This window comes from Podarcis filfolensis (genome assembly GCF_964270895.1).
Source record: "Podarcis filfolensis genome assembly, chromosome: 4".
In the NCBI taxonomy this organism is placed as follows: Eukaryota; Metazoa; Chordata; class Lepidosauria; order Squamata; family Lacertidae; genus Podarcis; species Podarcis filfolensis.
The window spans coordinates 66,563,997-66,591,850 of record NC_139607.1 but is presented as its reverse complement, the minus strand read 5'-3'; the positions used below and the strand labels follow the sequence as shown (position 1 = coordinate 66,591,850).

The 27,854-nt window shown below is 40.3% G+C and overlaps 1 long non-coding RNA gene across 1 annotated transcript in view; it reads right to left on the bottom strand.

Annotated features, from left to right (window-relative positions):
- The window catches only part of LOC310761668, a 406,062-nt gene that overhangs the window by 221,415 nt on the left and 156,793 nt on the right, over positions 1-27,854 (bottom strand). The window contains exon 2 of the long non-coding RNA XR_014547651.1: positions 12,676-12,742. This is a non-coding gene — a long non-coding RNA (uncharacterized lncRNA). The remainder of the gene's footprint in view (positions 1-12,675; positions 12,743-27,854) is intronic.

Here is a 27,854-nt window from a genome sequence, read left to right as displayed (position 1 = left end):
TTGCCTCCCCCAAAAAAGTTCAACAACTTTGACCTGAACCCCCCAAAAGGGGGTAGATCACTACCAGTTTTTAACTCTGTGAGAAGATTGCAGTCTCTTGGGAGTTGGCCACCCCTGGACTAAATGATCTGCAGGATCCCTTCCAATTCTACAATTCTATGATTATAATAATAACTGATATATAAAGAAAACTCATATTTAAGAAGATATACAACACGGGTGGCGCTGTGGGTTAAACCACAGAGCCTAGGACTTGCTGATCAGAAGGTCGGCAGTTCGAATCTCCACGATAGGGTGAGCTCCCGTTGCTTGGTCCCAGCTCCTGCCAACCTAGCAGTTCAAAAGCACGTCAAAGTGCAAGTAGGTAAATAGGTACCGTTCCGGCGGGAAGGTAAACAGTGTTTCCATGCGCTGCTCTGGTTCGCCAGAAGCGGTTTAGTCATGCTGGCCACATGACCCGGAAGCTGTACGCTGGCTCCCTAGGCCAATAAAGCGAGATGAACGCCGCAACCCCAGAGTCGGTCACGACTGGACCTAATGGTCAGGGGTCCCTTTACCCTTTACAACACATGAGAACACATCAACATGTAGTCTGTTTTCTACCTAAAGGGTAGTGTGCCTGTCAGTTTCCATTGCTTATAAAGCATGAAGCTGTTGGTTCAAAGCATTTTTGCTACCCAGCTGAGTTACTTTTGCAGATTAATACTCAATGGATTGCCAGTGGGTTGACTAAGGACTGCAGAAATGGTTGCAATCCTTTTTAAAAAACGGAGACTAGATAAGATGAGCATATTGCTTTGTATTTAATTAATTTTCATTGATTCTACAATCAAGTTCTCTCTCTCTCTCTCTGTCTGTCTCTCTAGCCTTCCCAATTATGTTTAGTGTGTTATATCAATTGTCTACTGGCCTTTCACAATGGAAGAGGTTGGAACTGCCCACCATACTTGATGAGCTAAAATCAATAGAGAACTATCTGGCAACAAAAATGGGTATTAAATCCTTCAGTAGATGAAGTTACTGCCCCTACTTTCTATCTGTTATTTTTTGCTTTAGTTATCTGCAGCTACAGTTAATAGATTGCAATCCTATGCACACTTAATGCTGAAGAAAGCCCCATTGAAGTCAGTGGGACTTACTACTGGGTAGGCATGCATGGGATTGTGCTGTTAAATTGCTTCAGTCAGATGTCTTGAATCAACACAATGTAGTAAAATCCTAAATTCATGTTACTTAAGGAAAGTCCCATTGTCTCAAAGGACAAAACCAATATGACAATTTACTTTAACATCTATGCCTATGTCAAATGAACAGTCTTGAGGATCAGAGGAAGGTCTCTCTAGTCCAGCATTAACAATTCAGTGGGGCTTACACCCAGGTATTTGGGTATAGCATTGCAGCCAGCAGTGGGTGAGAGAGTGGGGCGATGGCACACACCTTTCTTTCCATTGCCTGTGTTACTGCTGCTTTCCAGGAGGTAGAGAGGGTGGCGTGAACAAGTTCACCATGGTATAAATGCACTGGCATGAGCACAGGATTGGGTCCACCAGTGCATTTGCACTGCACCGACTTCACTTATGCCTCATCTCTACTCCTCTACAAGCAGCAGCAACAAAGGTGAAAGGAGGGCAGCTGAAAGCCACTGCCATGCCCCTCAGATTTCAACTGACTGCAGCTCGGCTTTTACAGCAAGATGTTATTCAGGAATTCACAAGAAAACCACTCTGTTTCTGTCCTCAGCATCTGGTACAAAAGGTGCTCTGTTTCTGAACATGAAAACACCATTGAGTTATTCTGTTCTTGTTGTTGTTGTTTAGTCGTTTAGTCATGTCCGACTCTTCGTGACCCCATGGACCAGAGCACGCCAGGCACTCCTGTCTTCCACTGCCTCCTGCAGTTTGGTCAAACTCATGCTGGTAGCTTCGAGAACACTGCCCAACCATCTCGTCCTCTATCGTCCCCTTCTCGTGCCCTCCATCTTTCCCAACATCAGGGTCTTTTCCAGGGAGTCTTCTCTTCTCATGAGGCGGCCAAAGTATTGGAGCCTCAGCTTCACAATCTGTCCTTCCAGTGAGCACTCAGGGCTGATTTCCTTAAGAATGGATAGGTTTGATCTTCTTGCAGTCCATGGGACTCTCAAGAGTCTCCTCCAGCACCATAATTCAAAAGCATAAATTCTTTGGCGATCAGCCTTCTTTATGGTCCAGCTCTCACTTCCATACATCACTACTGGGAAAACCATAGCTTTAACTATACGGACCTTTGTTGGCAAGGTGATGTCTCTGCTTTTTAAGATGCGTTATTCTACCTATGAGTAAATAAAAAGTTTCTCTAATTGTTTGAATGAAAGGATTGGTCAACTTGCTATCTGAAATGCATCTGGTTAGGACCAAGGACAAGACCCTTTTAATTGCTGTGCTGAAACTTCAGAACTCTGTCTCAAGGAAAGGCTGCCTTGCTACCCCATTAATGGCCTTTTGCCAGATTCTTTTATCGGGCATCTTTTGATTCTCCTTACAACCGCTATTGTTCTTAATTTCTGTCATACTTTATGGCATTTTGTCTTCTTCTTATTACTGTTAGTTGACTCTGGTCAACAACTATGAAGTTCATTTGGGAGCAAAAACATGGTTTTGTTTTAATTAAAGTAAATGAAAGCGATGTAAGGTAGTGACAATTATCTGAACCTGCGGGAAGGAATGCTGTGTGGATATAAATATTTTAGCCTCAAATGGCATGATTCCCCCCCCCCCCGGCTTATTTTAGAGATGGTGGGTTCTTTTTAGAGTTTTGAATGGGACACGTTCACCCATTGTGTAACTGAGCACTCATAAGTGAATACAGTGGTACCTCGGGTTACATACTCAGACTACACACCCCACTAACCCAGAAATAGTGCTTCAGGTTAAGAACTTTGCTTCAGGATAAGAACAGAAATCGGGCTCCAGCGGCACAGTGGCAGCAGGAGGCCCCATTAGCTAAAGTGGTGCTTCAGGTTAAGAACAGTTTCAGGTTAAGAACGGACCTCCGGAACAAATTAAGTACTTAACCCGAGGTACCACTGTATATAAGGCAAGCGGTTCCATTGCAGTGGGGTATTCAGGAGCCTGCATATGCAGTGAACTCATAGCATATCCCATCGGCTGCAACACAAAGAATCAAACTTTCCTCCTAACAGAAATTGTCCACCACCTTTGAAAAAGATGCTGCCATGGTAGTCATGCAGGTGGCCTATAAATAGGTAGACCAAATACTTAAATGTATTCATAAATAAGTCTAAAATATTTGTTTTGTTTAAAATCTAAAACAGAAAATCTACAATGCCTTTTTCACCCATGCTTTTGCTTACTACAGTTTTTGCCATATAAGCAAAAGGATTTTAGAAACTAATCCCAAGCTTCAACCTTCAGGGGTGCCTAAAATGCTTGAGTTACTAAAAGAAGGGTAATTTTTCAATGTTTGATTTTCTTTTGTAGGCCATGGTTAATTTTCATTCAGTCTTGTATATTCAAATTGAATAAAATATAATTTATTTACAGCCCACCGACCACAAATAAAATGAAAAGTTACATAATATAAATACACGGGTTCGTGTAAAGGTAAGGAGAGGATTAAAAATGCAACTGTACATTGTGAAACTGCTACATTGTTTGATTTTCCAGTCTTTCCTATTAATAGAATGAATGAATGTATGAATACACATACATACATACATATATATACATATACATATACACATACACATTGTGCCAACAAATTTGCTTTAGTCTATTGTGGATTTAACTTTATGTGTGTTTTAAATTATGGTTATAATTTTTTTAGTGATCATTCTATTTTTTAAACCTTTTTTGTAAACTGCTTTGAAGGTTTTTCTACAATCAAGTGGTATACAAATTTTATGAAATAAATAAATAAATAGGGAAGTCACAAGTAGTAGCTTGATATCAGGCCTGATATCAGGTCTGGCACCATCACATAGCATGATGGGCTGACTGACACTATATCCCTTTGGTTTCTTGGACACAAACACACACACACACACACACAAACTTTGTTTTTAGGGCTTGGATCAGAAAAACACTTGGCAAAGTGGTTACCACCACAACCATCTTAATTTCTGTAAAATGCCTCTGAGCCCTGAGTGCTTTTCTTATCAATTTCAAGCAAAGATGGGAGAGAAATGCAAGCCAGTTTGCATATCAAAGGCGAACCTACCTAATTTACACATTCCAAAACAGTACACAAATGGAAACGCAGCCATCCTTCCAAATTTGCACTTCAGTGAATGTTGCAATGCCGGTTTACAGTCAAGTAATGTTTACAAAAATGCATACATTTAGATAAAAATTCATATATTAGTAAAAACGACAAAATAAAAATGCATTATATTGTTGAATTTTGCTTTGCAGAAATGCCTATGTTCGGGGAAATGGCATATAAAAATGTGGGCATTAGGATAGATTTGCACTAAAATGCTGATGAATTTTCATGGTTTTTTTTTAAAAAATAGCACTAAAACAAACAAGCAAAAGAGTGCCACCAAATATATTTCCATGAAGAGAGTGCCACCACAGAGAAGGCCCTTTTCCACATAATGTACAAGTCACAGCAATACTTAGAACGTCAATAAGGTCAGTCTTAGGACATGCAGGCTAGTATAGGGAAAGGCACTCTGTCAGGTATTTGTCCTCAACAACCCTTTAAAAAGCTACTAAATTTGGTGGTATTTCACTTACAGTAGGGCAGTACACAAAGATACACCTGTCCCTGAGCTTGACTTTTAATGCTATTTTAACAGTTCTCTTTTATGGTTTTACTGATGGATTCTATGATTTAGTATTTTATACAGTTGTAAACTGCTTTGAGAGGCATTTTTGCCTAAGAAGTGGTCTAGAAAGAAAGAAAGAAAGAAAGAAAGAAAGAAAGAAAGAAAGAGAAAGAAAGAAAGAAAGAAAGAAAGAAAGAAAGAAAGACAGACTAAGTCCCATTGTAAAGTGAACACCTTTGCTGAAGGAGACAATGAGGACCAAGCTTTTCAGGCAGTGCCAAGCTCTCTCCAAAAGGCAATAGTGTACAGGCCACTATAAAATTAGTTTTCATGCAGGGTTCTGTCAGTGTCACTCAGGGCTGTCCAAATAGACAACCCTCCAATGATTTATCTCCTGCTCATCAGTCAATGTCCATTATTTCTTGAACAGTGATGGATCAGCTCCCCTGTTGAATTGACTACGGCCTGCTGGGCATTGTTGAGCCTGAGAGGAAACAGGAACAAAAATCAAAGCATACCCCACTCTGAGGTTGAGTTGGTTTGTTCATTAATTAAGTGGAAGTAGCATAAAGTACACACACAAAGTACAAAGCAGGGAAATCAAGGAGCCCTTTTTTAATCAATGGTCTGACAAGTGGAGCACATTGCAGTTAACTTTTTAAATCAAGTATTATCCAGTCTTAAGTCATAATACATTTGAGTATGAAGAAGAGTGATTGCACTACAAGGGGAAAAAAAACTATTATGGCTTTTGGGTATTTAAAATATTTAAAATGAAATATTACAGAGCTTGGATTTTGTGTGTGTGTCCCGTAATCTTGAGGCACATTTTTTGCTTTTCCATACAGCTCTCTATGCAGTGCTCTGGTATTCTTAATTTGGCTAAGTAAATTGGCTTTCAGTTGCCACAAACGTTTAGGCATGTAGTGTGGGCTGAGAAGTGAATAACATGGAGCTTGGGTGAATTCTCAGAGGCCTCCTTTGGGTGACGGGTGTCCTGTCAGCCTGTGTCACAATGTCATCCTTATTGGCAGCACCCCTCAACATGCCTTCATGATGCCTTCTTGGGGAACCAGGGCAATTTCACTGACCAGTTTCCTCATTAGGATAAAGCAGATCCTCAGAGAAGATTAGCTAATAAAATTGTGGCCTTTATTTGCACTATAACTTTGCCTCACAGGTGTAGGGTCATTTTCTATTCCAAAAATATTAGAAAGTTTCTCTCATTCCAGATTTGTCAGTAAGGTTCTGACTAGGCCAAAGTCAACAAGGAACTCTGGAAAACGTTGTTTTCCAGAGAACCAGAGTCATCAGGAGGGACATCTTGTCAGGCATTCTAAACCGAGAAGTCTCTGATGCTTGGGAACACTTACATGACAGCAGCCCATGACTAAGGCCAAGCAGAGGCATCACCATGAGGCCTGCCAGTCACTACCACCTCCACCACTGTTGTATGAGTTTGGGTAAAGAGGATTTACAGGAGAGGACTCAAGAGCCTGCAGGTGGACAAGGCTTGAGGGATAACTGGAGGGCTCGTGGAGGGATAATCCAGGCACACTCACAATGTTCACAATGATGTCACTGGAAGTGCAATGGGATTTCCAGATTTCAGAGCTTAGGGAAAGCATGAGCGTTCCTCTATCTATCTATCTATCTATCTATCTATCTATCTATCTGTCTGTCTGTCTGTCTGTCTGTCTGCCTGCCTGCCTGTCTGTCTGTCTATCTATCATCTATCTATTTATCTATTTATTTGGGGAGGGAGGACTTGTATTAGTCAACCACAACTCCAAATCAAACTAGGTAGAGTTTTCCAATCTCTAGAAACAGGTATGGACAAACCAAGCCAACAAAAATGAATCTGCTCTTTCAGCACCACAGTTACGTCTGTGAAATTAATCACCTTAGCCATCTATTTGCAGTGATACAGAATATTTGCTAATTATCTTCCCCACAGTTAATGATCTATGAATTAGCACTGGTCGCAACAATCAGTCTTTTGTGGAAAGGATCACGGTACCTACCACCACATTTTACATCAGTCCATGAATAAAAATTTCTTCATCACCATTTTTCAGGGAGCCATATAGCCACCTAATAATTAACTTTCTTGGAGAATATCCAGAGAACTCTAAACCTAGGCAGTGGATGCATTAGTTCAATATTTCCAATTCTGGCAGTCCAGACAATCTGGGAGTTACACCAAGCCAAAACGATAAACACATCTCTGAAGGCTTAATAAATGTGACAGCAAGCTACCTTGTTCTGAGTCAGATCATTGGTTCCCCTACACTGTTACAGTGACTGGCAGGGTTTCAGACAGGCTGGCAATGCAAGAGATTGAACCAGAGGCCTTATGCATGCAAGGTAATTAGTCTACCACTGAACTATGGCCTTCCTCTGTCTCTGCCGCCTGCCTGGGATCACAAAAACACAATGGTTGTGAAGTACCTGACATGAAATTAATATATAAGAGACAGGTGGCATTTGGCTCGGTGGATCACAAACTCTGCAAGCCTGCTCTTAACTAATTGTTCTCCTTCTCATGTTATGTGAATTTGTATCATAAATGGGTTTTTTAAATGTTTATTATTTCCCCTCTGTACAGTTATCATACCGTATTGACTTGCGTCCATTGTCTAGTTTTATAAAATATGCCCCCACCTCTGTGATTCATTATTTTGCACTGCATCTCCAGAGTTCTCTCTCTCTTTCCTGTCACTGAAGATTTAATCTTTTTTTGGACTTCAGTGATGCATTTTATATGGTGCCACATAGGAAATTAGTATTCAGACTAGGAAGAGAGGGTGTCAGGCTATTTAACAGGTAATGGATAATGAACAAGTTGAAGAGAAAAAGTCTTCTGACAGTAACTGCTAGATCCCTCTGCAAATTGCCTCCATGGAGGCAGTTCACAAAGGGACCCAGAAGGTTTTCTGCCTCCCACACACCAGTTTATCCCTGGTATCCTTTGAATCTCTTAATTAGAACCTGTCCTTTTATTTATTTTTTTATTCTTAGCTCAAACTAATCATACAACAAACCAATCCTGGATCTGTATTGCCATCTGCTTATCATTTTGTGTTCTTCATTATTGTTACTAAATTCTGGAACTATTCAGCTTAAAGAGTTCCAAATATTCCCTCCAATTGTCACAGTTATCTCTTCAGCACTGATAAGCTATCAGAATTACAGTTTTTAAAGTGCTTATTGCGTCACAGTTTGAAAATCAAAGGCTGCTTCTGGACTGACATTATTTTGAAGTTATGATTGCGTCATACATATGAGCAAATTTCGTTTGCACAATTAAGCTTGATTTGGCTCTTCTGTGCAACAACAAACAAAAAACCTGTGTGGTGAGGAAAGATATTGGAAAGTGTTGTGGTAATAGTGATTAAAAAAAAATCATAGCCAATGAGGATTCAGCTGTCTTGCATAAATGTCATTAGGAAGCAAAACTAGGCTTGTCTTGTGTAAGGCATTAGGATTCTTAAATTACTGGAAAGGGTGGAAATATCAGTCCTTGACTCCTTTTGTTTGCCAGCAGTTTGTTGGGAAACTCCTAAGTTGAGGAGAAGACTAGCATTCTTCTGCATCACTTACAAGCTTTGGAAGCTGCCTTATACCACATCAGACTATTTGTCCATCAAGCTCTGTATTATCTTCTTTGACTGCCAGCGGCTCATCTCAGCCAGAAGTGTGAAAACTGCATCTCTTTCCCCTACAAGACCTTCTGAAGGTGTTCTGCAAGAAGGTCAAAACAGAACATGAAGTGTCTCGGCAGATGTGTGTTCATTGCATAAATACCTACATGGGATGCTTCTCTGTCACTTCTTCTTCCTGGTAATGTAGATTGTAATCTCCTTGTGGGTCTGCCTTTTCCTTCTGTTAATCTGCTAAATGCTATGTACATCAATAGCTTTTTATGCACTATAGATAAGTAATATTAACAAGAATCCCACTTCAATGAAATGGTAAAGAGTGTTTCTCCTTACATTCTCTTTTGGAGCCAGACGAGCTATCCTTTTAGCCATCTGCTTGCTTACTAGTCACCTAAGAAAGAGAAAATACTCTGGGCAAGTGCTCGTGAATGGTGTTAACAAATCTTATGATTTATTAACACCACCAAAATTCAAAAGTAACTCAGACTCTAAGTCTTTTTTTTCAAATATTAGAACTGCACTTGCAGATTTGCTTCAGATTTCTTCATTTTTTACATGGCATCCAGTTTGTAATATAATATTGTGGACATGACAAAATTAAAGCGGCATGCCATTTAACAAGAGTAAATGGATCCTCAAGAACAGTGCTTTTTTACTAGTGAAATAGGTGCCAATACTCACCATGAAGTTGTTACAGTCAGTGCCACACTTTTTAACAACAGAAAGACGTGCCATTACTCCGTGCCCTTGAGTACACCCTGGAAAAAAGCACTGCTGAACGTACACCACAACATTTTCCATGACAAAAATATGTAACAATTCAGAAATATAACTCATATATAAATTTCATTCTTTAACAGCAGAGGAGGCGCCTCTCTGATATGTAGTAGAGAAAGTTTCAAAGAGTAGGTGCTGCCACACTGAAGGTCTGATCCTGAAATCATGTAGAATGAGCCTCCTAATAGGATGGGACATGCAGGAGGCCCTCTCCTACAGAATGTACTGGTCTGTTGTGAATGTAGCCAATGAGACTTTTTTTTAAGCTGTCCTGGTTCCAACCTGTATATACCAAAATGAGCATCTTGAACTTAACTGGGCAGCTAATTGGTAGCCAGTGCAATTCTTGCAGCAGCAGCATAATGTGAAGGCAAAATTCCACCCAGTCAGGATGAACTTCAGTTAAATATCTGGTGCTTTTTTCTGCAACTATTGACTTTTTGGATTGAGAATGAGATAGATGCTTTGACTCAAACATTCACCTGAAAACCTTGTACGGTACTTTACATATGGCAGATTAAAAAAAGGAACATTTTTTTGGAAAGGAAAATTATGTATTGACTAAAATGACTTTCAGATAGTTAAATATAATGGTTCCAGTAGGTGCTGCTTGAATATGGAAAAGTATGCAATTGTTCCAGAAGGCTTTGGCTTTTTGTTTTTGAAAGCGCAAGAGTACATTGTTATCATTAACTCAAATGGGTACTTTAGGAAGCAGCTGTTATAAGATTAAACAGTTGCACAAAAATCTTCCTAAGGTTTCTCTGCTATTTCAGTTTGTTTCCAGGTAGTATTATTTTATGAGTTTGCTTCACTTGATGGCTCCTGAAGTTTCTGCCTTATAAAAACAGACTACTGCATGAACTTAAATTGAAAATTAGGGGGAGGGCCCCATCGGATAGCCTAATATCATTCTGCGCTTATCAAACATGCAAGATAATCCTAGTCATGTCTTCTCAAAAGTTATTCCTGGTACTTTTGACTAATGTGGCTTTCTTCTTGACAAGTCTGCATATGGTGATTGTTTTTGAACCATCCTTTTGAAAGTACGCAGTCCAAATCCAGTTTGCTTCATTACTTGCTCTTGGTGCTGATGTCATCAAAGCTCTGTAGGCCCTCTGGAGATGATAACTTGTCTGTGTGGTGATCTAAGGCCACTCCTTCCACTCACCCTGTACATCTGTCTAAAAGGTATCTGTCTAAGCGAGCAGTGGTGGGTGGCCCTGTAGTCCAAACCACTGAGCCTCTTGAGCTTGCCAATCAGAGGGTCGGCAGTTCTAATCTGCATGACAGGGTGTGCTCCCATTGCTCTGTCCCAGCTTCTGGTGGGAAGGTAAACGGCGTTTCCATGCGCTCTGGTACTCAGCACGGTGTTCTGTTGCACCAGAAGCAGTTTAGTCACGCTGATCACATAACCCAGAAAGCTGCCTGTGGACAAACGTCAGCTCCCTCGGCTTGGAAAGCAAGATGAGCGTCGCACCCCATAGTCACCTTTGACTGGATTTAACCGTCCTTTAGGTTTTTTAGCTTTTTACATCTCTATCTCTATTCCAAATGAACATGTGCACAGGAATTATGTGACTAGACCAATATCAAAAGGTCTGTTTTCATAAATGTGGGAGTGGGGTTGGAGTCAAATCGCAGAAGAAGAAGATGGTCCCTTTTAGGGTTTTGCAGCACCTTGCCTCATTTCCCTTGACTTCTTAAAGCTATTGCATAAAGCTATTATTATATATGCTTTCTATTTTTAAGACATTGCATAAAAGCATATTATTTTATGTGCTTCCAACTTAGCTTTGTAGGCAAAACAAAGCAATCTCTCAAAAGTGTTTGTAAAAACATATAAGGATGGCCCATTTACACTGATGTAAACACACTTCTCTCCCCCCCCCCCCGCCTTCAAAAGGTGCTGGTGAATGTAGTGAGGTTTCCAATCTGCATGAATAGTTGCAAGTACAGAACCATCTCAAGGTGGTGGCAGCTACTCCAGATGTGATTAATGTTGGTCATAGGAGTGTAACGTGCAGGGCTTTTTTTCAGCTGGAACTCAGTTCCAGCATTTCTCAGGTAGGTGCCATTGCCATTGTGAGAACAAGGGAGGCATTCATGGTGAGTTCCGGCACCTCTTTTTCTAGAAAAATAACACTGGTATTGTAACTTAAAACATGGATGATGCTGGCTTCTTTTTTGGTGGGACAGATTGCCAATTCAGAAGCAGTTCTAACTGAGAAGTCAGTGTTCTAGCAAGTCCTTTGGTTTTATCAAACTAGAATGTGCTTAACCATCACCAAAGGTAGTTTTAGGTACAAAATGGGGTATATTTTAAGATACTGCAGTCTCAAACTGTTTTTACAATGATTTGTTTGCTATTTACGTTTTAATGTTTCATTGATTTTTAATCGCACAAACTTTTTTTTTTTTACCATGGACGGAAATGCATGGTTGTTAAATCAAATTGCTTAGCTGTGAGTAAGTACCCTTGAACAGTGTCAGATGTCATTTGAAGTAAGCATATACCAAGATATTTGGAAGAACTGGATATAAATATAGATTCATGTTCTAGTTTCACTTTTTACCAGTTGCTCAATCATTTGTCCTCTCTATGGGACAAACTGCTAATGGGAGGCTGGAGTATGGTTATATCAGGAATGTGGTGTCCTATTGTTCAGCAAAAATAGGGTTGAGTAACTCATAGTGTTCTTGTTTCCTTTGGACCACATCAGCAAGGCCAAGAGGGGGACCTTGTATTCCGGGCAGCCCAAGACTTCCATACACACTGCCCAAGCCTGCACCCCAGGGAAGTCACTTCTGTGTTGCTAATGCAGCAGTTTGACTTCACCTCCAGAGGCACACTCCATTGTCTCTTAAGACAGCCAACAACAAATTTGCTGCTGTATTAATTAGCACTAGAGTCAGAAAATTGATTTGGGGTGCTGTGGAATACAAACTATATCTGTGGTTGCTCCTCCTGAGACAGAAAAATTCAGCTTTCAGATATATAGATTTATGAGTCCTCCTACAACTGAAGGACAGTGATAGGTGGAGTAGACATAGCCTAATAATAACTCCACATTGCAGGAAAAAATATGTGAGAAGGGAGTATAAATTCTTTCCATTCACAATACTGTAAATTGCTATAATGTCTTTCTTCCACCTCCTTACTCTTCTTTTACCCCAAAACTAAAAGAAAGAAAGAAAGAAAGAAAGAAAGAAAGAAAGAAAGAAAGAAAGGAAGGAAGGAAGGAAGGAAGGAAGGGTCTACAGCTTCTTAAGGAAGATATACCAGCTCCCTGGTCATTTAGGTAATTTTTGGGTTAATGTCACCAGTTGAGAATCAGGAATGTTGTGCTTGTGTTCCAAAATGCATCAATTTGTGCTTACTTGACACTGAAGCCCATTGCCCTGTTTGATAGTCACTCATTTTGAAGAGAACCTCTTGCAGCTGTCATTTGCATTGAATTTTGCAACCTGGTACCTCAGGTTAAGTACTAAATTCGTTCCAGAGGTCCGTACTTAACCTGAAACTGTTCTTAACCTGAAGCACCACTTTAGCTAATGGGGCCTCCTGCTGCCACCGCACCGCCGGAGCACAATTTCTGTTCTCATCCTGAAGCAAAGTTCTTAACCTGAAGCACTATTTCTGGGTTAGCGGAGTCTGTAACCTGAAGCGTATGTAACCTGGAGTGTATGTAACCCGAGGTACCACTGTACTATCTTGGATAGTTGTGTGTCACCAGCAACTATAGCTGCCTCCCTGTTCATTTGAAAAATTACAGAAACGCAAAGCAAATTATTCTGTACAGCTTGATTCCATTCCTACTGAAATATTGGCAGTTTGAACTTATGCAGGAGATCTCCAATGAAATGCAAACAGTCTGGATTGATCATTTCCCAAATGTTCAGCAATCTTGTCCCAGTAGCTTTTATAGTTCTCTCTTTCCTCAAAAATACTGTTATAAAGCTGCATATAGGCATGGGCCATTCTAGGTTATAAATGTACTATAATTTCAGCCTCCAGATGAAAAGTGAGTAAAGATGATAGCTTGGCAGCCAAAAATCTCCCAAGCCCATTCTCCTTCAGAGCACTTTCTATTTGAAAATGTAGTTTTGATTGTCTAGGCTTGTGTGAGCAAGTAATTGACATAACATTATGCAAAAGTATGCATGAAAAATTCTGCTTATGCATATATCTTTCTGTCTCTTTTAAAATATACTTATATGTAATTATCACTCATTTAAATTTGCTGTTCTTTAAGTAAGTGATCAGTGAAATAATCAACCATCCCTTCTGTTTGGATAGGCAGAAGAATCACTCCTGAAATTAAGACAGTCTGAATATATTCTACAAATACAAATTGATACAATTGAATACAAATTGATGCTTTTTATCTTTTTAATATTGTGGTCAAATGTATAGTGTGCTCAAATGTTTACAGTGACTTTGTTACCTGGTTGCCAATGTTCAGCCACAAATCCCCTTAGGGATAAAAGGTAAAGGTAAAGATACCCCTGACCGTTAGGTCCAGTCGCGGACGACTCTGGGGTTGCAGCACTCATCTCACTCTAGGCCAAGGGAACCAGCATTTGTCCGCAGACATGTGGCCAGCATAACTAAGCTGCTTCTAGCAAACCAGAGCAGCACACGGAAATCCCGTTTACCTTCCCGCCAGAGTGGTACCTATTTATCTACTTGCAATTTGACGTGCTTTTGAACTGCTAGGTGGGCAGGAGCTGGGACAACGGGAGCTCACCCTGTCGTGGGGATTTGAACCGCCGACCTTCTGTTTGGCAAGCCCTAGGCTCTGTGGTTTAGACCACAGCGCCATAGCTGACATCTAAAATGCTTCTTTTATATATTTTATTTTAGTTCATTCATATCACACCTTTCTATACAAAGTTGCCCAAAGTAGAGTCCAGCGTCCACTTGTATGAGATGCTGTGCTCATACTATGGGGGCAACACTCTTCCACGTACAATCCTCACGCTCAGCTATTCCAACCAACCATATTCGTAACACAGTTAATGTGGCCAGAGTACCAATGAGTGAATTGTAAACAAAAACAACCGTTGTTTGCTCAGACATTGCTTTGCGCCCAAGTTAGAGTGCACAAGACAGCAAAGGATGGAATAAATGGTGTTCCATCTTCAATATATTTGAGATCTAGATCCTAATTATTCATCCCAAGCTCATCTGTATTCACACAGCACATATCACCATAAAGTACATTAACGCAGACTGATTTATCAGGAATATGTTTGCACATACCTTTATAGATCTTTCTATCTGGGCTCTTGCAAATATTGCTCCTTCTTTTAATCATACTCTCCGGGATTATTAATATCTATAACTTAGTGCTAGGCAATCATCATTTTGTTGCAAGCACATTTATTTTCATTCCATTATCAGATATTATGATCTTTGAAATGGCATTTTCCATCACATTGTAAATGAATAGAAAACAAAAAAGGAACTATAGTTGCTGCATATTCCACTGTAGTATCACAGCGATTGTCAATTACACAGTATCTTTTTGGACAAGATGGCTGCTCCCATGTTCTTCATCAGGCTCTGTGATAAAAGCTTATTTCTTGTAGATGATTTGCCAAGGTTGGTTGGGTAAAACCCTATCCATACATTCAGCTAAGTGGATAATGCTGGTGCACAGTGGGGAATATAATTTCATTGGCCCCTTTTCCCAGTTTCACCTTATCACCATATAGTTATGTATCTAAAGGCAATATATGTGTATTAATTCCAATAAGGTTACACCGGCAATGATCTCTTATGCCCCAAAGGATTATTCCAGATGAGGACCATTTAGCGGCACTCAAACATTGCTGTTTTGCTTTAAGCTACAAGTGTAACAGCAGCTCTGCCTCAAGACCCCTAGACTGTAGCCCCTAGACTGTAGCTCAGTGGCTTTCCCCTTTCCACATCCTGAAACGTGTGTGTGTGTGTGTTGGGATGGGTGTGTGGTTTTCATTGGAACTATGGTACGTAAGCATCAGGGCTAAATACACTCTTCTCCCTTGCTATGCTCCTGATCACTTCCCCACTACAGTTGGGATACAGGAGAGGAAAGGAAAGGATTTGATTTCAATTATTATGCATTTGTTAATTGAATTTATATAGCTGCCCAATCAGATAAGTTATCTGGCTCACAAAGCAAATGCAGTAATTAAAATGCATAGAGATGATTCCTAGAGAAGAGAGAGACAGAGTGGCCATAGTGAAGGGAAGAGTTAGAGCAACCTCCTTTAACCTTGTGCCTTCCAGATGTTTTGGAATGCAGCTAACTATCACGGTCTACATGATAGAAGTTGTAGCCCAACAGTATCTGGATGGCACCAGGTTCAGGAAGCCTGGGCTCGAGCAATCTATACAGGCCATAACCTGCCCAGCAACCTATTGAACAACTGTGTGATGAATTATCTACATTTGGGATATTGCCCAGCTTCTTCTTTTGGGCTATATCCATTGCTGTGGCTCTGTTCACATAACCTCCTTCTGTGTGTGCAATGGAACTTTCTCTCCAGTTCCGCATACACCCTCGAAATAAGCTCTGGGGAAATAGGGGACCCTCCAGAGCAAGTTGGGGGGTGGGAGGAGGGGAAATGGAAGACCTGTTGTATAAGTGGAGCTCTGCTTACATACTGTTGAATATAAGCCATTACATGTGGTTTTTTTTAAAAAAGTTAAGGTTTTCTGAGCTCTGTGGGAGGGGGGCAAAGGCTGAGCAAGAAAAACATGAAGGGAGAATGTTGTGCTCACAACACCATCCATCTAATTCACAATAAAAAGTGAGTGGACAAAGTGTCACTATTCCACAGTAATTGTCCAGTTCCAAAGCAGCCAAAAGCAGAAGCAGGCAAAATCAGGAGATGGCTAAAGGCCATTTGAATTCAGGGTATGTGCACTGGAATGAATGCACTATGTCACCTAAAGATGCTCATCAATGTGCAGAAGGTGAGGCCAGAAATGATGTGCATGAACATGATTCTACCATCTCACTACACTTCATAACCTACTAAGTCAATGATTTTCTTTTAATTCCTCCCTGCATCATGAAATCTATGCCATCCCCTCACCAAACAAGGAACTGGTACATGCCAATGATGTCTGAAAGCATTTTCTACCAAATATAATAAAATTCCTGTTTGAGTAGCCTAGGGCAGCTGTGTCTCCACATTTTCCCAGACTGAGACTTCCCAGGGGCCGGCGAGTATTTGCTTTGTGTTGACTGGGGAATAGCATCTTCAAATGGCACATCTTCGGTGCATAGCGGTAAGTGTTTAGTGAAAAGCAATTAGCATGAGTTGATCTTGTATAACACTTACGTGGCTGTAAAGTTCCGCAAAACCAAATAATGCTTTCTCAGCTTATTCCTCTTTTCCTTAAATGGGGAACTGGACTCCTTGGTAGGAGTGTGTCCTGGTTATTCTGCCCTCTTTGTATTTCAAGGAAATTTTCTTCCATTCCACAGATAATAAAGCATGTCTAAAGGGGAGGTCTCTACTGGAAAAAGCCTTCATTAATCATGAATCATTCCAATTTGTCATTTGGCAAAAGAAGACTTTCTCATTTATCCTCTGAATGAAATTAGCTCTGGTCCAGGCTGCAGATAAGAATCTAAATTGCCTTGGCAACTCTCTGTAGCTGTGTATATATGCTCCTGAAAATGGCATATAGGGTTTATTAATGGCAAAGATTGGTTTCTTTGCAATATCTATTTATTCCAAAACAAAAAAAGTTTTTTTGTCAGGAGTTATTTTACATCTAGTCTTCAGTAGGGCTATTTTTAAAATATATTTGTGTGTGTTTATCTGTGTAATATCAAATATATCCATTGACTATACCAACACTAAAATTGCTTTCCAAATTGTGAGCAGCAATAGCACATCTTTGGGATTGTTTCATAAGTGGTACAGTAATGGAAACTTATTGGTATTAACCTTGAGCCTGAAGTAAGGGTGTCTAGCTAATGCTGAAGTGGCCGACACTACTTGTTCCTTGTGTTCCTATTTAATGAGATGAGCACTGCTGAAGGGATGACCTGTGCAATGAGAAACTAGGAAGCAGTGATGTGTTATACACATTTTACACTAGCAGTGGTATACATGAGGATGTAGAAGCACTGCTTAAGTGGTCTGTGCTTTTATGAGTACTTCAGCATAAGTATGAGCTTAAGCACTCCAGATCTTCCTCTACAGTCACTCTCTCTTTCTCAAAGATTGGAAGGAGAGATTATAGAACCATAGAGTTGAAATTCTCCTAGTCTAACCTTCTGCTCAATGTAGAATCTGTGATGCTGGATGCAACTACAGCATCCCTGAGAGATGGCCACCTAGACATTAAATTGTTGATTTCAAAAGGCTAAGTTGCAAACTGCATCAACTTGGCATGACAGCTATGACAGGGAATTCCTAGACTGGGAATACTTGGTCACAGTAGTTCATGGGTTCTTTACTTTAAGACTGCAGTGCTGCAATGAGCTCTATGTAGGGTATTGCTGCATTTGGTCCAGAAAATGCAGTTAGTGCAGGGCTGTCTTTACTTGGGGGTGCAAGGGGTGCAGGGCACCCTGGCGCTGAATTCTATGGGGCACCAGGCGCCCACCGCTGAAGCCGCATAAGCTCTTAACTATCTACCTGTTATGAAATAATAGACAATTTTGATCAAGCTATAAAAACAAAATACATTTATACCTAGGTATTAGGAAAATGTATACCTACTGTTTCACTAAAGGATTTTCGACTTTGTGCGCTCATTTACCAAAGAACGGCAGCGCTTGTCAGACTCAATGGCAGCGCTTGTCATTCACAACAAGAGATATGGTGTAAGCGTGGTGTCTGACATAAGCATAATAAAAGTTAATTCGGGGGCTAAACTAAATTTGGGGGCGCTGAGCGGATCTTTGCACCTTGGCGGCGCATATGCTAAAGACAGAGCTGAGTTAGTGCAGAATACTGTGGCACAATTACTGAAAGGAATGAAACCCCAGCAGCGTTAGAACACCTGTGCTTGGAGATCTACACAGGTTGCCAATTTGCTACCTCACCAAGTTCAAGGTGTTCCTAGTAGTATTTAAAGCCCTTGGCAGCTTGGGACAAGTTTAGTTGCAAGATTGCCCTTCCCTGTATCTCATTTGACTGTTTTGATCTGCTGAACTGGTACTATAATAAGTGCCACATTATACTCATTCTGATTTTGTAGGAAATTTTGAAATTCCCTGGCTACTGACATCCAGCAGACACCTGCACTGCACTCTTAATGCCGTCTACTAAAAACACTTTTGTTTGGCCAAGCTTATCAAGGCATGTAGGATGCTGACCTGTGTTTTAATCTGGTTTTCATCTTTTACTTCTTGCTGATATTAATTATTGTTTAAATTGTTGCTTTTAACTACTTTTACTGATTATTTTATTGTTTGATTCTCTTTGTAAAGTGGTTTGAGGTCCCATTAAAGCTAAGTGGTATACCAGTCCTGCAAAATACAATCATAATAAGCATTGAACCTGGAACCAGAAAATAAGAATCAAGAGACAGAGAACGGGTTGAACTAGGGCCACATTTATTAACATTAATTTCTGCAGGAAGAAGTCAACAGTGCAGGCAGTATTGTACATCTAAATCAATGCCTTGGGCTAGCCGGAAGAAACTGGAGAGGCACTATCAAAGGCTTAAATAGCCCCAAGGTCTCCCTTAGTGCTGGCATGCCCATCTGTACAATCACCATGCCAGCCCAGTGTCTTTCCCCACTAAATGGCCTGGAGAAGCAACAAAGCTTGTAATAACTGCACTGGGGGGATGCTATTAATGGGTTCTGAAGACAGGCCGAAGCAGAGCCGTTATTACACACAGTATAAATTCAATAGTGTAACTGCCCTGGGATAAGGGCATGTTTAGATCCATAATTAAGCATTTTTTTTATCTTTAATCAAACTCATTAAACTTACTTTTTTTTAGTTTAGGATTTGTTACATTGCCTCCCCATAAACATTTAGGTTACACTTGTGGAGACACTTGACCTGAGTGGAGCTGTCTTCAGAGTAGACATGCACATAATTGTCCTGTTCATATACAAACGGGGTTTGATTTGCAAAGAAGGCATAATATGCATGTGAAGCATCTCTTGCAAAGACATATTTTTAAACTTTCACAGCCTTTTAACACCAGCTAGACACCACGGGCAGCATATGTAATAACCAAATGAATATAATGTTCATTTCTTTAAAAGAATCCCATAGAACAAGTAGCAATATTCATTAATATTGGGTCTCACCTTTGATGTTGTTCTGCTTATGAAAAAGATGATTGTATCTGCCAGCAATAAGGAGGGGGAGAGGATTATGCTTTGAAAATTCATATTAAGATTTTGCTGATTCTTTCCAAGTTAATCAGATTTGTGCAATGAAGAGTAGTGTGGATTTACTAGGCATTGTTATAAATTGCATTTGACAAGGATGCTGGATATTAAAATGTCACTTGCCTGCTTCTAGGTCATCAAAGTATTTTTACAAGTGCAACATTAATATGGGGGATAGAACATAAAGCCATTTTAATGTCTCTAATGTAATCACTGCAGCCACTTTATGACAAATCTATCTAGTTTATTTCCGCTGCGGATGTTCCACATGAATTTCCAACAATGCAATGGCAGAACACCATAAAAATGTAATTGCAGCAGCCTGCTATCCTTGGCGCACTTTCCTATGAGTTAGCCCTATTGATTTCTGTGTGGCTTACTCAAGAGTAAATAAGTATAGCCATAGAATACCAAAGCTTGAAGGAAGAACTTACATGCATTTAAAACAAATATATATTATAATAATAAACATAAGCATTGGGGAAAAAACCCCTATCAATTTAGCTCTACACAGCAGCAGACTAAAGAACATCTTGTGTAGAAGAGTCTTACTTTCATGAGGCTCCAGGGAAACAATCTTCCACAAATGGGGAAGCAACTAAGAATCTCTCTCTATAAATCAGTGAGATTAATATGCATATAATGGATTCAAAGGGGTATTTTCTAAGACATTTTTAGCTGTTAACATAGTCATATGTCAATGAATTGTTGACTTTTAAAAATAATATTTAAGTAATTTATATTTGAATTATTTGTAATGCATTTGTGGTGGTGAATGTTTAGACACGGAACATCTGAGGTGGATATTTAAACTCATAAATGTGGTTAAATAATCTGAATCAAACTATTAATTATGTGACTTAATCCCAAGTGATTCAGCCTTCCCTTTGTAGAGGGATCATGATGACATCTAGCTCGGCCTTTTGAAATCCACCTTGCAGCCACCTGGAGGAGAAGCCCTCACAATAGTAGCACCCACTATTCGAAAAGGCCTCTCCTCAGAAATAAGGTATGCACTCATGCTATTCTGTTTCTGACCAATAATGTATGTTTGTGCATATATTTACTCAGAAACCCCCTGAGCCCATGTGCACACTCTACCTTCAAAGCTGAATGCTGGATCAACACCCTAAGGTGGCTTCAGTAACAGGACTCAGCCAGGCAAGGGAAAAGGAAGTAGAGTTCCAAAAGTGTGACAGGCTAAACATAGGAATAATAAAAGCAAAAGAGTAAGGTAATCATACAGGGAAGATGAGAATCAGGATGCAATCAGACGCCTTGTCAGATTGTAATGACAATCTGAAATATCTCAGATGATTAGAGGTGGTCAAACCATTTGTTACCAACAGCATTCCTTGCCAATTTTGGCACCTCTCCATTGAATAATTATTACAAATGCAAGTGCCCATTATTTGATCAGCATTATAGATGGCTGAATAATTAAATAAATTAGCAAGAATCTTCCTGACAGTTGCTCAGGAATATGTTTGAATGTCCTCCTTCTGCCAGCTTTAGAAAATCATTGTGGGGGATATCAACTATTTCCTGTCTGCATCTATTGTGATTCAAGATCATTTCATGCACAACATTTGCATCCTGACTGAAAGAACGAAGACGCCAAAACATGAAAAGCAGACTTTAAAAGTGCACAAGAACTTTCATTAGAGCCCAATGTCTTGAGTCAGGAGACTCTTCATTAGAGGTAACCAGAAAACAATACAGAATATCTAATGAAAAATACACTCCTATCCTGAAAATGCTAAAATGTCATTAAAAACAGCATCAAAACAGTCATTTATAATGTTCTGCACCACCTCCATTGAAGACACCAGGTGTAAATATGTGTCCAATAAACCATGTTTCTTAAAGTCACTAGTTTTCATTGTGCCTCGATTTTCCCCAACAGAAACAGAACCTAATTCAAACTGTGTGTCACGACTTGTTAGTGGGTCGGCTGCAGTGTGTAGATGTGCCGTGTGAACACTCTTATAAGGGGTTAGTTTAACCTCTGGTTTGCTAGTAAAACTGAATTACTGTGTCATGAAATGATGTATGTCTACAAAGTTTGTCACCAATATGAAAAGTTTGGAAAGCTCTGACCCAGCTGTTTAGGGATGTACGGCCAACACTAGCACTTTGAATTGTGCTTAGAAACGAATCAGCATCCAATGCAGTTTGTACAAAAGGGTGGGCAAGGTGAGCCCTATATTCCACCCACCCACCCCAAAGCTTGCAGTTTGGGTCACTATTGCCTGGATTTTACTTTGTAGTTGAATATTCAGGGAACCTTCAGGCCTGGAGCTTCTTGAAGGGGAAGAACCCTCCCATGACCAGGCTTCCCTTAGCAGTTATATTTCTTGAGTCATTATCTCCAATAATAGAGTATGTGTAAGAATGCAGCCCCATTTGCTCCCTATTTCAAGGCATTAGTGAAGAAAGAGTGAAGATATGACTCTGAGACTTAATCTGTTCTACTCTCCAGCTCTGCCCCATCTAATCTGTTGCACTGCTTATTTTCATTCCATCAAGATGAAGGGACTCAGTGCAATGTTTTAAATAATTCTCATTTAGCATTCCATGAAAGTCCTTCCACTGGTGTTGCAGGAGAATGCCTGAGGTCAGATGGAGCTGAATTAATTATATCTGCAAACAGTTTGTTTTAATACATTTATGCAGCACATGTGCCTTGTGCTGAGCTCGCATGAACTTTCCAAAGAGGGGTTTTTTTGTATTCAAATCAGGTGAACGTCAGCCTATATACATTCTCGAATACAACAGTAATTACCATGCTCTGAGGACATGTTGAAATGGCATTATCATTTGTCAGCAGGATACCACCAGCTGCTGTCATAGACAATTTACACTTAGCATCATCGTTACATAGAGTGCTTACTAGTTTCTTAATGATGTGTAACAAACAATGATTTAATAGACTTTGGGATACAGAATATTGTCATGATGGAATGTCACAGTCCTCTTTATCAGTCACTAAAAGTGGCTGAAATATGTTTAGATCAAAAGAAAAGAAAGCTTGGATTTTAAAACATCTCACCATACATTTCAAGCCTATTCTTATTCTTATTAAAATTTGTACACCACCCTTCATCCAAAGATAAGGAGGAAGAGAGGGCAGGTCTCTTGTATATATAGGGGCTGGGTTAGAATGAAGGATAAAAAAAAAAAGTTTATGGAATGCTATAACTTTTTTATTGTCTTTTTTATTGTCATCCTGGAGAAGAGTGACTAGTGGGGTGCCACAGGGTTCTGTCTTGGGCCCGGTCTTATTCAACATCTTTATCAACGACTTGGATGATGGACTCAATGGCATCCTGATCAAATTTGCAGATGACACCAAACTGGGAGGGGTGGCTAACACCCCAGAGTACAGGATCACACTTCAAAACGACCTTGACAGATTAGAGAACTGGGCCAAAACAAACAAGATGAATTTTAACAGGGAGAAATGTAAAGTATTGCACTTGGGCAAAAAAAATGAGAGGCACAAATACAAGATGGGTGACACCTGGCTTGAGAGCAGTACATGTGAAAAGGATCTAGGAGTCTTGGTTGACCACAAACTTGACATGAGCCAACAGTGTGACGCGGCAGCTAAAAAAGCCAATGCAATTCTGGGCTGCATCAATAGGAGTATAGCATCTAGATCAAAGGAAGCAATAGTGCCACTGTATTCTGCTCTGGTCAGACCTCACCTGGAGTACTGTGTCCAGTTCTGGGCACCACAGTTCAAGAAGGACACTGACAAACTGGAACGTGTCCAGAGGAGGGCAACCAAAATGGTCAAAGGCCTGGAAACAATGCCTTATGAGGAACGGCTAAGGGAGCTGGGCATGTTTAGCCTGGAGAAGAGGAGGTTAAGGGGTGATATGATAGCCATGTTCAAATATATAAAAGGATGTCACATAGAGGAGGGAGAAAGGTTGTTTTCTGCTGCTCCAGAGAAGCGGACACGGAGCAATGGTTCCAAACTACAAGAAAGAAGATTCCACCTAAACATTAGGAAGAACTTCCTGACAGTAAGAGCTGTTCGACAGTGGAATTTGCTGCCAAGGAGTGTGGTGGAGTCTCCTTCTTTGGAGGTCTTTAAGCAGAGGCTTGACAACCATATGTCAGGAGTGCTCTGATGGTGTTTCCTGCTTGGCAGGGGGTTGGACTCGATGGCCCTTGTGGTCTCTTCCAACTCTATGATTCTATGATTCTATGATTCCTATTTCAAGAGGCCAAATTAGCATATCTTAAAAGAGGACTCAACTCTGCTCAGGGAATAATTTAAGGCTCTCCAAAAAAATAAACACATTTACATCTCCCTAATGATTACATATTACTTCTTTCGCAGAGTAGCTTGTTCAACAGTATTTTTATTGGGGCATGTCAGTGTGTTATTGTCAAGGCCCAAATTCCAGCTACCTGGGGATGTGTCTTGCAACACAGTAATCCAGACATTCTAACAACCAGGGCAATGTGAGGGTTGGCTTTAAGGGTGAAGCCCATTTTATTAAAACCCAATCTGTGCATAATGACTGTGGGAAAGGAAACCTGTGCTGCTGTCCAGCCTTTTAAAAAATGGGTTAGATGTGTGCTCCAGCCGTGTGCATAATTTGGAATCTAGGAAACTGCATCAGACCATTGGATCACCTGGCTCAGTATTGTCTGCTCACTGGCTAGCAACAACTTTCCAAGGTTTTGGGTTTGTAGTCTTTTCCAGTTTTAACTGAAGATGTCAGGGATTGAATAGGGGAAACTGTGCATGAACAGGATTCTCCCTGCCACCGAACTAGAAAATTTAAAAAGTAAAGAACTCAAAGGATTGACAAAGTACACAGAGAGCACAAAGGTCTGTGTACAGACAGAGAACTGCATCATTCTTCACTGCCTTTCTGTAAGGCTGCTCTCCCTCGTCTGATGACTTTTGGACTACCATTCCCATCAGCCCTGAGCATCTTAGCTAATGGTCATGGAAGCTGTAGTCCAAAATGTCTGGAGACCACCAGGTTGGGGTAGGCTTATGTAATAAATGTGGAGTGAGATCCACTCCATGCAAAGGACTTTGGCCCCCCAGAAGTTGCTGAACTGAAACTCCCATCATCCCTGATCACTGGCCATGTTTGCTAGGACTGGTGGGAGTTGTTCGTCAACCTCTGAAGAGCCAGTTTCTCTACACTTTCTTTTTCTTTTCTCCTCCTGTGATGAGGCTGCATTTTAATATTTTAATGTTTCAATATTTTAATGTTGTATTTTAATCTTGTTTTTAAGTTGTATTCATTCAACTTATTTTTATTATTGCTTGTTAGCCGCCCTGAGCCCGGCCTTGGCTGGGGAGGGTGGGGTATAAATAAAAATTATTATTATTATTATTATTATTATTATTATTATTATTATTACACTTGCCTTAAAGGAAAACCGCTTAGAGATGTTCTGTGGAGTTTCGTTGTTCTGCCTGGAAACAGTTCTATCCCAAATCCTAAAGCATCACCCATCATGTTCTACATTTATTTCCACTGGACTGTGCTCATGATTCAGTCAAGACTGATTTTTTTTTAATTAAATTTTGTCATTGTTTGCCATCTGCTATTGCATTTGTCACAAAAGAATTTCCACTTGGATGTGCTCCAAATGCACAGTTTCCCCACACTTTAAGATTGGAATAGTTTGATCTCTCAATATGTTTTAGGACACATAAAGATGTTGGCTTTCTCCAGCAGTTGCACAGCTTTTGCGTGTCTGGCAAGCCAGTACGACAGTCCGTATGTTGATCACTTCAAGTCCAAATGGCCTATCAAGATCAGCATTGAAGAAAGGAGAGGCAGGAACCATATAATAAAGAGCAGCGGTGCAGGTAGCTGATCCAGAGAAAAGGAGAATATGGAATGTGGCTTTTTGATTGATATGCCTCCATGTTGCACTAAACTTTAAACAGTGGGGAGGAACTGTGCCAGGATACCACCCAAAATTTCATCATATGACATCACAACACAAACTTGCATGATTTTCCAAATTAATGGGATGGCAAATGGATTTTTTTCAGGGAACGATTAGCAAAAAAATTGGCGCTAAACTTCCACTAGATTTCCAAAAGTGGCTTTTACGCCATGTGAAAGTTCACATAAAACATAGAAATCATCAGAGATGTCAGGTAAACAGAATAAAGTGCTACCTGAATGCAGTTTTAGTGACTAACCCATGATATGGTAGAGAGTAACATGATGTACAGGTAAGTGTATCATCAGAAATGAATGTTTTTGAAAGCCAATTATATTTTGCTCTCACTGTTTCAGCAACTCCAAGAGATCCTGAAAAGTAACCATTTTTAATAACTCAAAACCATGTCTTGTTTCCTTAAAGTGTAGAGTGGGTAGGAAACTTAGGCAAAGGCAGTTCCCACCCCCTAAAAAAAACCCCAGAGACCCTGCCTTACTGTGCCACAGAGAAGAGCTTTTGGATTAAGCTCAGGGCAATTTTAGTTGCTAAATTAAAATATCATGCTGCAGGGTCAATTTTGACTTACAAATTACAAGATCCGTCACACAAGAAATTCTGGTTGAACCCCCAGCCAAAGTTATTTGAATACTGTAGTTAGTTTCTCACTCTGGATTCTAGCACCTTCTAAATGTATCGTATTCAAAGGTATGATAACATAAACCAGCAGCCCCAGAGGCTTTCACAAACATCATTATCACTGCTGACTTGTGTTGGTGGATAAAACATTTCTCCCCCTTTGATAACTTATCCTTCATGCTGCTTTGTGGAACTGAATTGGAAGTCAATGGATGTGTTGACACTTGTTTTCCTGACTTTTCAGGAAACAACAAAAGGAGCCCCAGGAAAGCCATCATTTTGCTCTGAAGTGCATTTAGAGAGAGAGGCAACAGGAGAGCCTTCATAGAAGAACACATTTGATCTGTATCACAAACATGATTGAATGAAAAAGGCTGTACTTTGTATACTGTTGAAAGAGAGCTCCCCGTGGTATGTTCCATTCCCTGACGTGCACATCAAATTGAATTAGCACATAGTGATCTGGCAAAAAATGTTGCCTGAATCAATCATTTTGGGATGGTTATAGGAAAACTGCTGTGCATTCAGTCCAGCCACCAAATAAAAATCAATGAGATCTCACTGACTTTCTACAGGAGATACCATCTGAATAGCTCAGGTTCTGACCTGTGTTTAGCAGCAATGAGAAACCGGCACTTACAAGACAATGACAGCTATTTTTAGCTCGGACGAGGCACATGCATAACTGCTTTAACTGCATGTAGACCTTTTGCAAGAAGCAAGTGATGCTAGAGTATATAGTTGTAGATAAGTTGTGAAAAAGGCAAATATAGAGCTTTTCTCCAGGATGTAGATTTCAAGAGATGAGCACCTGTTTTTTGGAGGGTGGGGTTCACAGATGTGAACTGTAAGGTAAAGGTAAAGGTAAAGGACCCCTGACATTTAAGTCCAGTTACACATGACTCTGGGATTGCAGCGCTCATCTCGCTTTACAGGCCGAGGGAGCCGGTGTTTGTCCGCAGACAGTTTTTCCGGGTCATGTGGCCAGCATGACTAAGTCGCTTCTTGGGCAACGGAACACCGAAACCAGAGAAGCACACAGAAACACCATTTACCTTCCCACAGGAGTGGTACCTATTTATCTACTTGCACTTTTTGGCGTGCTTTCGAACTGCTAGGTTGGCAGGAGCTGGGACAGAGCAACGGGAGCTCACCCCGTTGTGGGGATTCGAACCGCTGACCTTCTGATCGGCAAGTCCAAGAGGCTCAGTGGTTTAGACCACAGCGCCACCAGATGTGAACTGTACAGAATGATTTTTGGGGGAGTGTACATTTTACCTCATACCTCTGGTTCTACAGATGCTAACCACCGCCTTTTGAACAAAAGCTGGAATACCTGTGTAGTGCAGCAGGAAATAATGAGTTTATTCATACACTTATTCCTTTAAAGGCATGCTTGCAATCTGCACAGCTAAAGTTAATGTCTACTTTGGTCTTTAAACTCAAATGATAGTGAAATTGTTGTTACTTCCATTTAGCCCAACTTCCAATGCTTTATAAATGAAAAGTTTCCAAACTTATTTCTAGCAAAACATAACAGTCCCCACAACACCACCTCCGGCATGACTCTTATGAAAAATTAAGATGTCCAGAATGTTGTCAGTTTTTGCCAAACACACAGTTTTGTGGTAAAATAGCCATTTTTCACTGCTGACCTACTCTAGTCGGATCCATCTCTGCCATTAATGAATTATTGTGACTTCTGGA